This window comes from Papaver somniferum, chromosome 6, assembly GCF_003573695.1.
Source record: "Papaver somniferum cultivar HN1 chromosome 6, ASM357369v1, whole genome shotgun sequence".
Lineage (NCBI taxonomy): Eukaryota > Viridiplantae > Streptophyta > Magnoliopsida > Ranunculales > Papaveraceae > Papaver > Papaver somniferum.
The window spans coordinates 147,644,360-147,662,410 of NC_039363.1; positions in this window are offsets into that span (position 1 = coordinate 147,644,360).

The window sequence follows — 18,051 nt, forward strand, 5'->3', positions numbered from 1 at the left end:
GGATACCAGATCGAGACAATACAACAACGAAGTATGTTTACTTGATACAAAGGTTCGGACTTAACCAAACACAGTAGGATTGCTTATCATGTAAATAGGAATTAAAACAGTTATAATGCGGAATATAAAATTAAATGACACAGCAAGATTTTGTTAACGAGAAAACCACAAATGCAGAAAAACCTCGGGACCTAATCCATAATTGAATACTCCCAGGATTAAGCCGCTACACAAAACTACACTAACATCGTATAGTTGAGACCAAGTAACTAGCTTTATAGTTCACCTAGTTCCTTCTGTATTCCCACGCCTCCAACTTATAAATAAGTCACATACTTGGAACAATTCCTTTGGTTCGTATTCCAAACATTAAAGGAACAACAAATATGTTTGTTATCAACTCTATTCAACCAAATGATATGAGTCGGACAAGGCTCTTCCGTTTATCTCAACATAAACTCCTTCGTCAGGTCCTTAGATCTATCTTATATTCAATCACCCAAAGGTAATCGTTTGAGATTAAGCCAATAACACCTTTAATTTGAAGAATCGTGTTGATGTCGATCTACTCAATTAATCAATCCAATCTACCACAAGGATAAACCGAATATTAATTGGATCCTCTTTTACCGAAACAAGTATTGGTCACACCAAAGATTATAAAACCCAAGTCAGATCTTCAATATCTTCTTTGTCTTCAAATCTTCTTAAATCTTCAATAAAAACCTGCACACAATCACTTGAATCTCTTGTGATCAATCATGCACTGAATGGAGTCTGTTAACAATGGATTATCACAAGATCGTCTTTAGAACTAACAACAGTCTAAAGATCCCTGTCGAAACTCTGAACTAGTTTGAGTGAATCTTATATCAGAAGAGAAGATTCTCAAGAATAAACAAACTAGGTGCAATCAGATTTCAACCACCGTTAGTCAATCAAATGAATCGAAAACAAAAGATAAACCGCAATTATCTAGTTTCCTACCAACGACACACACTAGAACTTCTCAATCCCAAAGAAGACTTTAAACTAAGCGACCGTAAGAGATTTCGCCTAATTAGGTTACTCTCCTCTCCGAATAGGCGGCTACACCAGTAACAACAAAAAAAGAGTAAATCTGTTGTTACGAAGGATTAGTTTGCTAGAAAGGCAAACTTCGAGTATTTATAGACAAGGAAGTTTGGAAATTAAGGAATTTCCAAAACCGAAAATATTCTCAAGATATTTATAAAAGCAGAGATTCGGTTTTCATAATTCCTGGAAATGCTCTGTCCAAAAATAACGATCGAAATCTCTCGGAAAATCTAATTAGTAAATGCATATTACTAATTCTGTAATTTCCCTACAAAGTGAAATTAATAACCTTAATTAAAAGATTCTTAACTTACTTATGTTTCGATCCTGGGATTCTTTTCCCTTAGCCGTTAAGGAATATCTTTGAACAATTATAGAAATAAACATTCACAGCACGTGTTCAAAGTTTGTCGATATCTTTACTTTGTAAGTTCTCTTTCACACTTACAACCTTGAAACCGATTTGCCACACTTCCAAACAAGTTTAGAATTGGTTCATTTGACTTTCAAGAACTATGTGATTGATCAAACCAACATTCAATCACAATCCAAAACAAGTTTCGATTCTACCTCCATGTGAGTACTAAGCATAGTCACACTAGCTTTCCAAAAATTCGGTTGACTAGGTACTAGGATAGGTTCCCCACATATGTATGGTATCTAACTTATATGTGTTGCACATGTCCATAGGATCGGTTCCCCCTTGCCTAAAAACGTGTTGCACATGTCCATAGGATCGGTTCCCCTTTCTTCTGTAAACCTTGCTGCACCCCATACAAGGATCGGTTCCCATTGATATACTGCACCCCTTACAAGGATCGGTTCTGCTTTCCTTTTAATTGGTCAGGCATACAAAATCCGATTATACCACATGTGATTACTTAAGATCGTCTTTACTAATAAAAGTTATACCAATACATAAGTCAGGCCTTTGTGAATAATTCTACTAAGAACACAACAAGTTGTGAGCGGTTATATTCTATCACACGTATTGGTTGTTCGTAATATATGCAATGAATAACAAAACCAATAACACCTGGCAATTTCCTTTTCGGTCCACAAACAAGTTTATGAACTACTTCCTTAGAACACATGTAAACATTGTTCCCTAGGATGAAATCCTCACCTCATACCTATACATAATCATAATAGCATTCAAATGATTATGGCGATGTCTAATCTACAAAGTTGAATGGTTAAGAAATAAACCTCGTATTGTATTCCTTAATAATATATCTATCTAGAGTTTAAATATACTTCGCAATTATGTTTTCAATATGCACGACTTGAAAGATACGTTAGGGAATGAAACAGTTCAAGTAAAATATCACTAACCTCAAGTGAAAGGATGATTATTGTCGTGGTATCTCCTTGCTTCTTCACATCTTCAAGACTTCGCAATACTTGTAATGTCTCATATCCTAATACTTTCAAGCTAACCTATACGAAGTTGACCCTAGTACATAATCAAACGACTCTTAACATGAGTTTTGATTCATTAAAATATGACAACCAAACTTAACATACCAACGCTTGGTTGGTTCAACCGAGCAATGCTCTAACACAATCACTTTCGTAGAAAGAACTTATAGGTGGAAATTTTTTATATTGAGGTATATTTGGGTACCCTCGTATTTTCAATTGGTATTAGAGCAGGCAAGCACGAAAAGATCTAATAATCTGTGTTTGGTGCGATCTAACCTATAAGAAACGAGTCATAAGATAGACTCGGTTAACGTATCTCAAGATTTGAGTAAAACTCGTCCAGCGTTTAACTTTCAAAAATGCTTAGAAGGGATGTCTTCTACAAGCTCTACCTACTCTTCTGATAATATGTCCCAGTGTTCTCAAGAAGAGGTTAAGTTAATCCCTATGCTCACAATCAATGATTCTGATTCTGAATCACTTGATGATAAAGAGGATGTTGATCATGTAACATCTCAGCTAGATGAACTAATAAAAGAATCCCTTTCTTGTGCAACTGAGCTTACACTTGCACTAAAAAGAGAAGAAAAAATCCTTGAAGACTTATGTCATATGAAAGCTGAAAATGATCAACTCAAACGTGATCTTTCATCACGTAAAACTGATCTAGACTCCTTCAAGATCATTTTTTCATCGAAGATTCAATCCTTAGAAGAAAAACTAAGGAAAAGTATTGATCAAGAAAATAAAACTGAGCGGTTAAGAAAAACTACAACTGATGATTACAGCGCCTTAAAAATCGCATATGTTTCTGAGATAAAGACAGTTTCCGAACATGTCAAAAGGCTAAAGAATGATATGTTTTCTTTAATGTCTGAACACCAGTTGGACACAACCCTTCCGGGAAGGTACAAAAAATCCGGTTCAATCTGCTCTTTAAAAGAAAAAAGGAGTGTTGACAATAAGAATACTACAAAGGAGTTTTTATCTTGTAAAAAGAAATTTGTAAGGGATCACAAGATAAACCACTCACATCAGAGGTCTACATATCATCAGGGTCATCGAAATCGATGTTTTCATTGTGGAAACAAAGGTCATGTTGTTAAGAATGGTGACTGACTTTCTTATTTGAACCCTGATAAAGCTTTCTCAAGTCTAAAGCTTGTCATGAGATCATCTTCTGAAGAAAACATACGTAAACCCGATCCTTCTAAATCATAAGGTTCTCGAAATCACTCATCTGGTGGTGTTCATCACATAAAAAAGAAGGACCAGAAGATTAAGAAGTGGATACCAAATAAGATCGAGGAACTGAACAGAAAGGAAGCTGACAACGACTCCAGATCATCGACACTCAAGATAATTCCTAAATATCTTGATGATAGTAAATTCTATGATAACTTTGGTTCATTATCAGAAAAGATTAGAGTTCTTAATAAATCAGGTAAGAAGAAAATCCCTGATAACCGTGGAAAACTTAATTTGTCTCATTTAGATACTTAGTATCTAGGAGAAATACACCGACTCATAAAGTGCTCAAGCTTAGTTTTATGAGTTCAGTGTATATTGTGGAATATTTCAAAACTTGCGAGAATTATGAAGATATTCACAGGAACGCACTTTCCTAAAAATCCTTAATATTAAAAAAAATTGGTTTTTCATTAAGGGAAGAATATTTGATTCCATAATCAATGAACAAGTTTTCAGTAACAATTAATATATAAGTTTTGATATTATATGAGTGTTTCGGTTTTCAGTCTGAAACTAGGAATCATGGACAAATCAGATTTTTATGCAAAGCTATCTTCAAAAGTTTCAGAAAGATATGCTGAAAAAATGGCTAGTGACTATTTCGGTCACCTCAATTTCAATGGAAATGGATCCACTTCCTATATGAATATGAATCTTTCAACATGTATGACCGATTATGAAAAAGAGTTTTACAAGATGACTCGAACTTGTGCCGAAACCAAGTTGGAAGTTTTGATGCTAAAACATAGCCTTGAAAAATCCTTATTAGTTCAAGCTCAAATTCTCAAGCAACCAGATTTACTCTCCAAAAGGGTAAACGAGGAGGAACCTAACTTCCACAAGGTTGAGGAATTAGTCTTCAATCAAGGATCGCTTCAGGGAATTAGGAGAGTCATCCCTATCAAGCGCAAGAGATCTCAAGATTATGAAGGGTTCTAAACCCCAGGAAAATAGACATCAATTTTTGGTTTCTTTCAATGATTGTATTAAGTCTATTATGAATAAAACTATCTTATTATGAATAAAATTATTTGATTTATTATTTTTCTTGTGATAGTTTTTGATTTACATAGCCCGTGCTCGAATGTTTTATGTTATTTCTATGCATGTTTATGGGATGTTTGATTTCGGTTTTATTACCTTGATATTCGATCTCATAATGTTGTGAACCCTTATGGTTTGGATGACTTTTTGGTTTAGCTGGATTAACTTCTAGACCATGTTGGTAGGCTTTATCAAGGGATCATGAGGGGTTCTGATAGAAACAATATGTGAAAAAGTCACAATATGTTGAATCGTTTGGCTTAGCATAAAAGCATATGTGTTTCGGGGTTTCCAACTTTTGCTTGCAATAGTTAAAAACCGGTTTTAAACCTTTCTCTGGTAAAGGTTGGTTGTTTTTATTCTTTTGTTTTGCATAAGGATGACAACATAATGATATTTCGATATCAATTCTCCCTGGAAGAAGATGCAAACATATTGGAGAAGAGGATGTGAAATTTGAGGTAACGAGTTTGTTAGTTAATCGTTTTCTTGTTTAAGAAAAGCCTGATTTTATTGCGTATATTTATTGCTTTTGCTTAACAAGATTTCAGTACAATTGATATTTTATTTCATTATTTGTGTATGGATGTGTGTGTGATTCAATTGGTTCTGGTTAAGAAAAACTATTGTTATCTTGCTTTATTGTTTGATATCAATCGTTTAGGCTTACAAAATTTCGGCGCAATTGCGGTGCTTTAATGTCTATGTTGTTTCAATTGCTTCCGGTTGAGGTGAATAATTATGCAAGTTGATTTATTTGGTTTGTATGAATTTTTTATGGCTTAAATAAAGAAAATGTTTACGGGATGAATTGTTTAGTCCAACTCGATTCGGGGTAAGAGAAACTAAGTTAATTATGATCTTAGTTAGACTTATCAAAGTGGAGGTTTCGGTTATTCAAGTCTAATCGAATGCCTTAACAAGAAATGCTAGTTAACTAACCTAGTACTTGTCTTGTTTAAAATTTAAAGGTCTAAGTTATATGGATAATTAGAACCTGATGAGAAAAATAGAGTTATCTTTATTTTGGTCTTATCGAACAAGCGATTGTATTTGTACAATCGGTTTTGCAAAGGAACTAAGGTGCTTAGTTGATTTTTGGTTTGCTAAACTATTAGGGAAAATTGCTCCGGGAAATTATTTTCTTGGTAACATATCAAAATAAAATTACCTTGTAGTTTCGGTTTTGATATTGGTTATCAAAAATGGTATGTGGAACCCTCGTTCTTAACTCTATAGGTTGCAAGTCTATTGAGATTTGTAAGATCCTTTCGGTTTGTCCTTTATTTTTTCGCTTCTTTGTCATTTTGTGACAAAAAAGGGGAGAAATATATGGACTAAACAAGTGATACTGGTATTGATTTATATTGATTGGTATCACTAAGGGAAAGGACATTGGTGCTTAAACGTTTATCCAACGAAAGAGTAAAAGCATAGACTAATTAAGGGGGAGTAGCATATCATACGATACTTGTAGTTATATGGCCTACAAAGGGAATAACAAAGATGTGTGGATTGAAAGTTTACCTATCCTACCTTTAGGGGGGGTATTACCTTTGTTATTATAATGTCAACAAAGGAATTTATGGATTGAATGTATATAGGTTATCGTGCTGTTGAATTCGGGAATCAAGCGTATGTGTAATGAATTCTTGTAATTTGTTTATCCATATGATGTAAGAGTTTTGTCACTAAAATTTACAAAGGGGGAGATTATTAGAGCATAGCTCGGTTGAACCCACCAAGCGTTGGTATGTCAAGTTTGGTTGTCATATTTTAGTAAGCCAAAACTCACTTAAAGAGTCGCTTGATTATGTACCAGATTCAACTTCATATAGGTTAGCTTGAAAGTATTAGGATATGAGACATTACAAATATTGCGAAGAATTGAAGAAGTGAAGAAGTAAGGAGATATAACGATAACATCATCCTTCCACTTGAGGTTAGTGATATTTGACTTGAACTGTTTCTTTCCCTAACATATCTTTCAATTCGTGCATATTGAAAACAAAACCGCGAAGCATGAATGATTATACTCTAGTTAGACATAGTATTAAGGAATACAATACGAGGTTTATTGCTTAATCATTAAACTTTGTAGATAAAACATCGACATAATCGTTTGAATGCTATTGTGATTATGTATGTGTATAAGGTGAAGATTTCATCCTATGAAACAATGTTTTACATTTATTTTAAGGAAGTAAATTCATGAACTTGTTTTGTGAATCGAAAGAGAAATCGCCAGGCATTATTGGTATTGTTATTCATTGAATATATTTTGGACTACCAATATGTGTGATTAGTATAACCGCTCATGACTTGTTTATGTTCCTGGTAAAACTATTCACAAAGGCCTGACTTTTGTATTGGTATGAATTTTATTAGTGAAACCAATCTTAAGTAATCACCTGAGATGGTATGATCGATTTAGTATTATTGGTATGACCGACTCTAGGTAAAGGGGAACCGATCCTAGTAAGAGGTGCAACCTATCACAAAGGGTAATAGATCCTTGTATGAGGTGCATCAAGTTTTTATCATAAAGGGGAACCGATCTATGGACATGTGCAACACGTTTTTAGGAAAAAAGAGAACCGATCCTATGGACATGTGCAGCAATTACAAGTCAGATACCATATATATGTGGGGACCGATCCTAGTACCTAGTCAACCGAATTTTGGTAACTAGCGTGACTATGCAAAGTACCCACATGGAGGTAGAACCGAAACTTGTTTTGGTAGAACCATGAAACCCATGTTTGGTGATTGAGTGTTCTTGATCAATCACGTAGTTCTTGAAAGTCAGATGAACCAATTCTAAAATTGTTTGGTAGTGTGGCAAATTGGTTTCAAGGTTGTAAGTATGAAAGAGGACTTACAAAGTAAAGATGTCGACATACTTTGAACATGTGTACTAACGCTTATCATTAATTGTTCAAAGTTATTCCTTAATAGCTAAAGGAAGAAAATTCCGGATCGAATAAAATAAATTGAGAATCTTTTATTTAAAGGTTTTTAATTTTATTTTTGGAAAATGAAAATTAGTAATGTGAATTTTCTAGTTGGATATTTTCTAAGAGATTTTCGGTCATTATTTGGACAAAGCATTTCCAGGAATTATGGAAACCGAATCTGGAGTATATTGCATATCTTGAGAATATTTTCGGTTTTGGAAATTCCTTGGTGTCCAAACTTCCTTGGTCTATAAATATGAAAGTTTGCATTTCGAGCAAACTAATCCTCAGAGACAGAAATACTATCTCAGTTGTGCTACTGGTGAAGACTCATATTCAAAAAGGAGAGTAACCTAATTAGGCGAAATCTCTTACGGCCGCTCAGTTTAAAGACTTCTTTGGGATTGAGAAGCTCTATTAGTACCGTTGGTGGGAAACTAGATAGTTGCGGTTTATCTTTTATTTTCGATTGATTTGATTGACTAACGGAGGTTGAACTTTGGTTGCAACTAGTTTTTTTATGCTTGAAAATCTTTTCTTATGATATAAGATTCACTCAAACTAGATCGAAGTTTCGACGGGGATCTTTAGACTGTTTGTAGATCTAAAGACGTCTTGTGATAATCCATTGTTGACAGACTCCGTTATGTGCGTGATTGATCATAAGAGATTCAAGTTGATTGTGTGCAGGTGTTTATTGAAGATCTAAGAAGATTTGAAGACAAATAAGACTTTGAAGATTTCTGATTTGGGTTCATAATATTTGGTGTGCACAATACTTGTTTCGGTAAAAGAGGATCCAACTATAATCGGTTTATCCTTGTGGTAGATTAGATTGATTAGTTATATAGATCGGCATCAATATATTTCTTTGTGATTAAAAGTATTGATTGTAAAATCTTAACAATTAATTTGGTAGTTGATAATAAGATAGATCCAAGAACCTGACAAAGGAGTTTATTGAGATAAACAAAAGAGCCTTTTGTCGAACTCACATCACTTGATCGAAAATAGTTGAACAATGAAAGTTCTATTGTAACTAGGTTTCCATCTAATCCTATCATGTCCATTTACAGGTATTTTGATATGCAGTATGTTCCCAATAATGACAGAATCAAATAGATCTTCAATAATTTCTAGGTTCTACGTTTTATTCTCCTTGTCTATTGGTTGATATACAGTTTGCATATTGCTATAATACATTCTAGAATCATGTGGAGTATTCATATTAGGTATTTTTTTATGATTCCAAATAGAAAACCTAGTGCCATCTATTAGAGCATAGCTCGGTTGAACCCACCAAGCGTTGGTAACTTGGTATGTCAAGTTTTGTTGTCATATCTTAGTGAACCAAAAATCATTTAAAAAGTCGCTTAATTATATGCTAGATTCAATTTCTTATAGGTTATCTTGAAAGTATTAGGATATGAGACATTACAAGTATTACGTGAAGACTTGAAGAATGTGAAGAAGTAAGGAGTTACAACGACGACATCATCCTTCCACTTGAGGTTAGTAATATTTTACTTGAATTGTTTCATTCCCTAACGTATCTTTCAAGTTGTGCATATTGAAAACATAACTGCGAAGCTGTGAATATTATACTCTAGTTAGACATAGTATTAAGGAATTACAATACGAAGTATAACGTCTATCTTTTGAAATTCGTATATAAGACATCGACATAATCTTATGAATGATATTGTGATTATGTATGGGTATGGGTGAATATTTCGTCCTAGGAAACAATGTTTTACATTCCTTTAAAGGAAGTAAATTCATAAACTTGTTTTGTGAATTGAAAGGGAAATCGCTAGGCTTATTGGTATTATTATTCATTACAAATCTTTTGAATTACCAATATGTGTGTTTAATATAACCACTCATAACTTGTTTATGTATCTTGGTAAAACTATTCACAAGGCCTGAATTTTGTATTGGTATGACTTTTATTAGTGAAACCGATCTTAACTAATCACCTGAGATGGTAAGATCGATATCTTGAAATTGGTGTGACTAAATACCAGCCACTGGATAACCGATCCTAGTAAGAGGTGTGACCGATCACAAGAGAGAGTGTAATCGATCATTGTAAGAGGTTTAACAAGTTTTAGTAAGTTGGTGTAACCGATCCTATAACTTGGTCAACCGATCACAAGTTTTACCATAAGAAGTGGTAACCGATCCTAGTACTTGGTTAGCCATTTTATTGTAACTAGTGTAAGCGATCCTAATACCCACTTGGAGGTACAACCAAAACTTTATGTTGAGGTAGAACCGTGAAACCCATTAATGGTGATTTGATAGGATAATCAATCACATAGTTCTTGGAAGTCAAATGAACCACTTGTAAACTTGTTTGGAAGTGTGGCAAATCGGTTCCAAGATTGTAAATATGAAAAAGGATTACGAAGTAAAGATGTCGACATACTTTGAACATGTGCAGTAACTCTTATATTTTATTGTTCAAAGATATTCCTTAATACTTAAAGGAGAATCCCGGATCGAAATAAATTGAGAATCTTTTAATTAAGGTTTTTAGTTTTATATGCTTTTAATTTCCAGCAATTAAAATGCATATCTTTAGAAAATAAAAATTAGTAATGTGCATTTACTAGTTGGAGATTTTCTACCGATATTTCGGTCAATATTTGGACAAAGCATTTCCAGGAATTATGAAAACCGTTTTTTCCCTTATTGCATATCTTTGAGAATATTCGGTTTTGGAAATTCCTTGGTGTCCAAACTTCCTTGTCTATAAATACTGAAGTTTGCGTTTCAAGCAAACTAATCCCCGGAGCCAGCAAAACTACCTAGTTGTGTTGTTACTGGTGGAGCCGTCTATTCGGAGAGGAAAGTACCATAATTAGGCGAAATCTCTTACGACCGCTCGTTTTAAAGATTTCTTTGGGATTCGGAAGCTTTACGAGTACCGTTGGTGGGAAACTAGATAATTGCAGTTAATTATTAGTTTTCGATTGATTTTATTGATTAACGGTTGTTGAACTTTGATTTCATCTAGTTTGTTTATGCTTGATAATCTTCTCTTCTGATATAAGATTCACTCAAACTAGATCGAAGTGTCGACGGGGATCTTTAGAACTGTTTGTAGATCTAAAGACGTCTTGTGATAATCCATCGTTAACAGACTCCGTTCTGTGTGTGATTGATCACAAGAGATTCAAGTTGATTGTGTGTAGGTGTTTATTGAAGATCTAAGAAGATTTGAAGACGAAGAAGATTTCTGATTTGGGTTCATAATCTTTGGTGTGCACAAAACTTGATCGGCATGGGATCCAACTATAATCGGTTTATCTTTGTGATAACCTTGATTGATTAGTTGAGTAGATCGGCATCAATACAATTCTTTGTGATTAAAAGTATTGATTGCATAAGTCTAAACAATTACTTGGGTAATTGTTGGAAAGATAGATCTAAGGACCTGACAAAGGAGTTTATTGGGATAAACGGAAGAGCCTTTTGTTAAACTCATATCACTTGTTTGAAAAGAGTTGTTACCAAACATATTTGTTGCTCCTTTACTGTTTGGAATACGAACCAAAGGAATTGTTCCAAGTGCGTGACTTATTTCAAATTGGAGGCGCAGGAATACTGAGGGAACTAGGTGAACTATAGGTGTAGTTGCTTGGTCTCAACTATACGAAGTTGGTTTGATTTTTTATAGAGGTTTAATTCTGAGAGTATTCAATTCTGGACAAGGTCCCGGGGTTTTTCTGCATTTGCGGTTTCCTCGTTAACAAAATCTTGTCGTGTCTTTTACTTTTCTATTTCTGCAATTATAATTGTTTTTATTATAATTAGAAGTAAAATACACAAACATTAATTCCTATTTACTTGATAGCAATCCTATTGAGTGTTGGTTAAGTCCGAACCTATTATCAAGTAAACATACTTTGTTGTTGTATTGTCTCGATCTTGTATCCATAGTCAATCACACAAGTTATCTTGTTGTCGTATTGTCTCGATCTCGTATCCATAGACAATCACAAGGAAGTGTGAACCAATTAGTTGTATTGTCTCGACTCAGTCCATAGACAATCACTTTCGCAGAAAGGACTTATAGGTGGAAAAGTTTTAGATTGAGGTATATTTGGGTACCCTCGTCTTTTCACCATCCCCTATTTCCGAGCAATAATGCTTCTTGATGATGTCCACTCCTTTCCTAATGAAAAAGCGGGGGTCTAACAACCACACCCAATATTTCGCTTTGCAATCTGTACGGACTAACTCCAATATACTTTCAAGAGAATCAGCTAGACAATCAGACTCAATCTTAAGAAAAGTATATCAAAGAGTTATATCTCGATTTCTCAATTCAATCTGCAATCAAACAATTAGGAATTGCGAGCCAGATTGAATATAAGAAATAACTTGGACGATATCAAAAACCAATATTCAAGTGTCAATCAATTTAATCAACAACCAAAGGTTGGATTCACAATTGATTGAACTTACGCACGTCCTGTAATATTTCAATTATATAAACAAATATAATGCGGAAAAGAAATAACACAAACACCAGAAGATTTGTTAACTAGGAAACCGCAAATGCATAAAAACCCCGGGACCTAGTCCAGGTTTGAACACCACACTGTATTAAGCCACTAAAGACACTAGCCTACTCCAAGTTAACTTCGGACTGGAATGCTGTTGAGCCCTAACCAATCTCACACTGATCAAGGTAGTGTCGCGTACCTTACGCCTCTAGAACCATGTAGGATTCTGCGCACTTGATTCCCTTAGATGATCTCACCCACAACTAAGAGTTGCTACGATCCAAAGTCGAAGACTTGATAAACCAATCTGTCTCACAAAGAAAAGTCTATTGAATAGATAAATCTATCTCCCACAGATAAACCTATGATTTTTGTTCCATATTTTGATAAATCAAGGTGAACATGAACCAGTTGATATACCAGACTTATATTCCCGAAGAATAGCCTAGAAATATCAATCACCTCACAATAATCTTAATCATATGGTAGAGAAACAAGATATTTTGGAATCATAAACGATAAAACGAATATGTTTGTGACTACTTTTTATCTTGCCTATCGGAGATTAAATCTCGAGCAAATCTTAGAGAATATAGTACTCAATCACGATAGAAAACAGCAAGATCAGAACATGCAATTACAGAGAAAATAGTTGGGTTTGGCTTCACAATCCCAATGAAGTCTTCAAGTCGTTAATATACAAGGTTTTGGAAAAAAAACTAAGGTTAAAGGAGAATAGACTCTAATCGCAACTAGTATCACACACGAGGTGTGGGGTTTGGGTTTCCCAGTTGCTAGAGTTCTCCCTTATGTAGTCTTCAAATCAGGGTTTGCAATCAAGGCTACCTTGGTAACAAAGCATTTAATATTCACCGTTAGATGAAAACCTGATTAGACTCAAGCTAATATCTTTTAACCGTTAGGTTTTTCACTCAAGTTGTTCAATTGTTTATATTCTCATAGAAGTATACAAGACACAATTGAAGCAAAATCGATTTTGATTCACTCGAATCAAGTCATGAACATTATAGCCATGGTTTGAAAAAGATTTCATTCCTTATCATATAAATATATTAGTTCATGAACAAATCGATTTTAGAACATTATCCACTCATGTACGCAAACGGGTACGCATACCTTATTGGCCGGACTGAGTTTGGGTTCGCCAGTATGCGAACGGGCATGCATACCACCAAACTCAGCAGAAATTGCCGGAACTGAACCTCACGCCAGTATGCATACCGGTATGCGTATAAGGTTCCCGGACTTTCATTAAACCAATCAGTACACATATGGGTATGCATACCATGGTTTTAGGACTTGGACTACATATATGCAAGTACACATGCTATGCTTATATCCAATTGTCCTAAACTCTCGTTTCAACCACTGAAACATTCTCGGAAGACGACAATAGCTGTCTCACATAAACTATTAGCTTCAAAGCAATTTTCAAGTGATCGAATGATCAATACAAAACATTCTGAGTCTACAACAAATGACTGTCTCACACAAATCATGTAAGATGTTACCAGGCGATTTTCACATGATCATCTTTTGACTTTAGTCAAGAATATAAGATGGACTTGGTTAAAGTGAAAGCTTACCAACACATATTTCGAGAACTATGTGTATAATTGAAGTCTATATAGCTATATGACTTTTGTCTCAAATAGGAGAAAGAGTAGATATACTTTTAAGTGATAGATGAGTTCAAGTCTCCATATACCTTTTGTTGATGAAGTTCCACAAGCTCCCCTTAGTAGTTCTTCGTCTTCAATCGATGAACGCCGTGAAGTTTAATGCTCAACTACACTTTATATCCTAGTCCAAGACTTAGATATAAGTAGACTAGAAATAAATACTTATAGTTTTGGAAACTAAACTTGACAAACAAGCTTGAGATAGCAACGCTTGCGAGTTCGACCGAGCAGTACTCTAACACCTAATACCCTTCTATGTCCAAGAACCATGATTAGGCAAAATACAAGTTAAGAGATCTAGACCTTCAAAATACTTATGACCTACAATAGTATCCCACAAAGCTTTTGGTTGGTCCAACATTCGTCACGCCAACTTGGACAGTAAAGCTTGATTAAAAATATCAGATTGTTCAATATTTTGACCACCTAGTTCCCGTAGTGTTCTACAATACAAGGGATGGAAAATAAGAGATCCGAGGGGAAGATGTAGAAGATGAAGTAGAGAAAGTTAGACTCATAGAGGGATGAAGATAAGAATTTAAAGTGAGGATAATAATTCAATAATTGGTTTACAATATCCAATGCAAAACAAGGATACTAATACACATAGTCACACACGCCAACCGTGTGAAAATTATTTAGGCACCCCATTAACAATTAAGGGAAACTCTAGTTCAGAATTACAAAGCAAAGGGACACTCTCTTAAAGTTGGTCTATGACAAATACCCCTCACTTCGAATGATTCTTGTCCTCAAGAATCGCATCAGGAAACTGTTGTTGTATAACTGCTTTGTCCTCCCAAGTTGCTTCCTCAGCCGTGGAGTGAGTCCAGTGAACTAGAATCTGATCTACTAGATGTTGTTGTTTCTTGATTACTCTGGTAGATAGTACATGGAGTGGTGCAATCTTCATACATCCTTGAGAGTCCATAGCTGGTAACACTGTTTGAGGAAGTAACCCTGCACCAATCTTTGGCTTAATCTGAGAGACATGGAATACTGGTTGTATTCTAGAAGTGGTAGGAAGCTGCAATTTGTATGCCACCTTGCCAAGCCTTACCAAGACTTGGTATGGACCAAAAAATTTGGCAGATAACTTTAAGCTCCTCCTCAATTGAACTGATCTTTTCCTGTAGGGTTGAAGTATTAAGTAAATCCAATCTCCCACCTTGAATTCCCTCCCAGACCTTTTCTTGTCAGCATGCTTTTTTATTCTGTGTTTTGATTCCTCCAACGTGGACTTTAGAATGATCCCCATGGCTTGCCTTTTTATGCAAGTACTCCTCAACAGATTCATTAGTTGAAGGATGATGAGAGAAAAGACCAAACTGCTGAGGCTGGTATCCGTACAGGGCTTGGAAGGGTGTAGTTTTTAAGCTAGAGTGATAAGTAGAGTTGAACCACCACTCTGCCAAGGATAACCAACTCACCCACTTGGTAGGCCTGTAACTTGTCATACACCTTAAGTAGGACTCAAGACATGCATTCACCCTCTCAGTTTGTCCATTAGTCTGAGGGTGATATGTTGTACTCATATGGAGAGCAATCCCCATCTTAGTGAATAGCTCTTGCCAGAAGTGACTAATAAAAATGTTGTCTCTATCTGAAATTATTGTGGCAGGTAGTCCATGTAATTTGAAAATGTTGTCTAGAAATACCTTTGCTACATATGAGGCAGTGAAAGGGTGGATCAGGGGAAGAAAATTGTTGTATTTGGTGAATCTATCCACCACAACCATAATGACTTCTATGCCTTCTGACTTTGGGAGCCCAGTGATGAAGTCCATGGATATATGTTTCCATGCTTGATCAGGTACTGGAAGTGGCTGGAGTAGCCCTGCAGAAGGTGTGTGGGGAATCTTGTGTTGCTGACATATGTCACACTCCTTAATGTATTGGTACAAATCTTTTTTCATGTCAATCCAGTGAAAATGTTCTCTTGCCCTCTGATAGCTAGCTTGAGTACCTGAATGTCCCCCCATGGCAGAAGAATGAACTGCATCTAAGACTTTTTGTCTCAAATTACCTTTTGAGATAATATAAATCTTTTGCTTGTTGAAAAAGCGGGGGTCTAACAACACCACCCAATATTTCGCTTAGCAATCCGTATGGACAAGCTCGAATATACTTTTAAGAGAATCAACAAGACTCAATCAATTAAAAGTATATCAACGAGTTTATATCTCTCTCTTGTTTTGATTTACTCGAGATAATAGAAATCAGCGAGTCTTAATCAAACACAAGGAATAACTTGGATGGTACCAAAGACCAATATCCAAAGATCAATCAATTAAAATCAACAACCAAAGGTTGGATTACTCTAATTGATGATCTAACGCACAACCTGTATTATTTCAATTATAAAGATAAAACAATATAATGTGGAAACTGAAAAAACACAGACACTAGAAATTTTGTTAACGAGGAAACCGAAAATGCAGAAAACCCCCGGGATCTAGTCCAGATTGAACACACAATGTATTAAGCCGCTACAGACACTAGCCTACTCCAAGATAACTTCGGACTGGACTGTAGTTAAACCCCAATCAGTCTCCCACTGATCCAAGGTACAGTTGTACTCCCTACGCCTCTGATCCCAGTGGTAGGACTAGAAACCTACAATTATAAACCGCAAGCGCACGGTGTCTACAATGTAAAACAGGGCAAATACGGTTCGATCCTACGGGGAGTTGGATTGGTGAACTAAACTTATAAGTTCTACTTTTAATAATTTATAAATAGATGGATGTCGATACGACTGGCATATGATTGATTACACTAAATAAACAAGACAAAAGCAAAGTTAAAGATAACTACGGTTTCGAGTCCGCCACCTAAATGCTTAGAACTCCCTAATTTGATATACTAGTTCTCTTTTAATCAAGGAGTTATAGAGGTTCTAGCCTCAAACTACCTTGAAGATGTGATAGATCACTTGCACAAATTGATGATTTAATCTCAAGCCAAAAATCTGTCAAACCCAAGCATTGGTTGTCTTGTTATGACACAACCAATCAAAGACTGAACTATAAGTGTCAATTCCTAGCATTACCCATCTGTTTAAGGCATAGGTAATCACAAATTGAACTAAATTAATTTACAAAGCTTGAATACATAACAAAGAATTGATCAAACTACCAAGGATGCATGACATACAAGGTGAAAGTAAATTGTTATGAATTCAGAGATTAAATCATGCTTTTCAATATAAATTCATGGAGAAAAAGTAAACCCAATCAAGCAATTCTAGTTATTTAGGGGTTTCATCTCAACCCTAGTTAGAGAACTAAAACATGGAGAAACTGAAAATAGAAAATCTGAATTACTTCTATAACTTGGTGCACCGGCTACTCCGGGCTTGCCTTCAAAATACAACTGCAACCCTATTTATACAAAATTCTCAACCCATTTTCAGTGAAGTACAATCAGAAAATTAAGGATTGAGATATCCATCACTCATCAAATGACAAATAAAAATATACGGATTTCATCATGACCAACCATTCCAACGACCTCACATACATGCAGCAATTGAGTGAGTCTTCGACTGATTTCATACGGCAACCTGTACTTCACTCCAATAATTTCATATTTCTTTTCTTCCCTTGCTTGTTGTAGTCAATTCCTTGAATTGTCTCAACATGGTTCAGAGATTGACCTCTCATACCCGATTCTCTTGTCTAAAGCAGTAAACCTAGTTGTGGCTTCAAGGGAGTAGCTAAATAGGATACGTACATCAAGAGAGCAAATAGGACTCGAGTGTGAAATGGGAAAGAGAAACGGTAGATTTGCAGTGGTTTGGTGGATGCAGTAGAGAAGAGTATGGGTTGACAAAGATGGGGAATAAAGAGACGAAGCTGGTTATGTTGTTAGTAGAAGTAATGGTGGGAAATGAATTAGGTTTCCTGGTTGTGAAGATAAATTAGGAGAGAAAAGAGGCGACTGCTAGGGCGTTATGCATTACATCCAACTTTGATGTATCAGATATGAAAACGGGTTATGGCCTTGCCTGGATTTCTTTCAAGCCCAATTCTTCTTCTATGCCCACTGTTAGGTGTAGCTGTGGAAACGGATTGC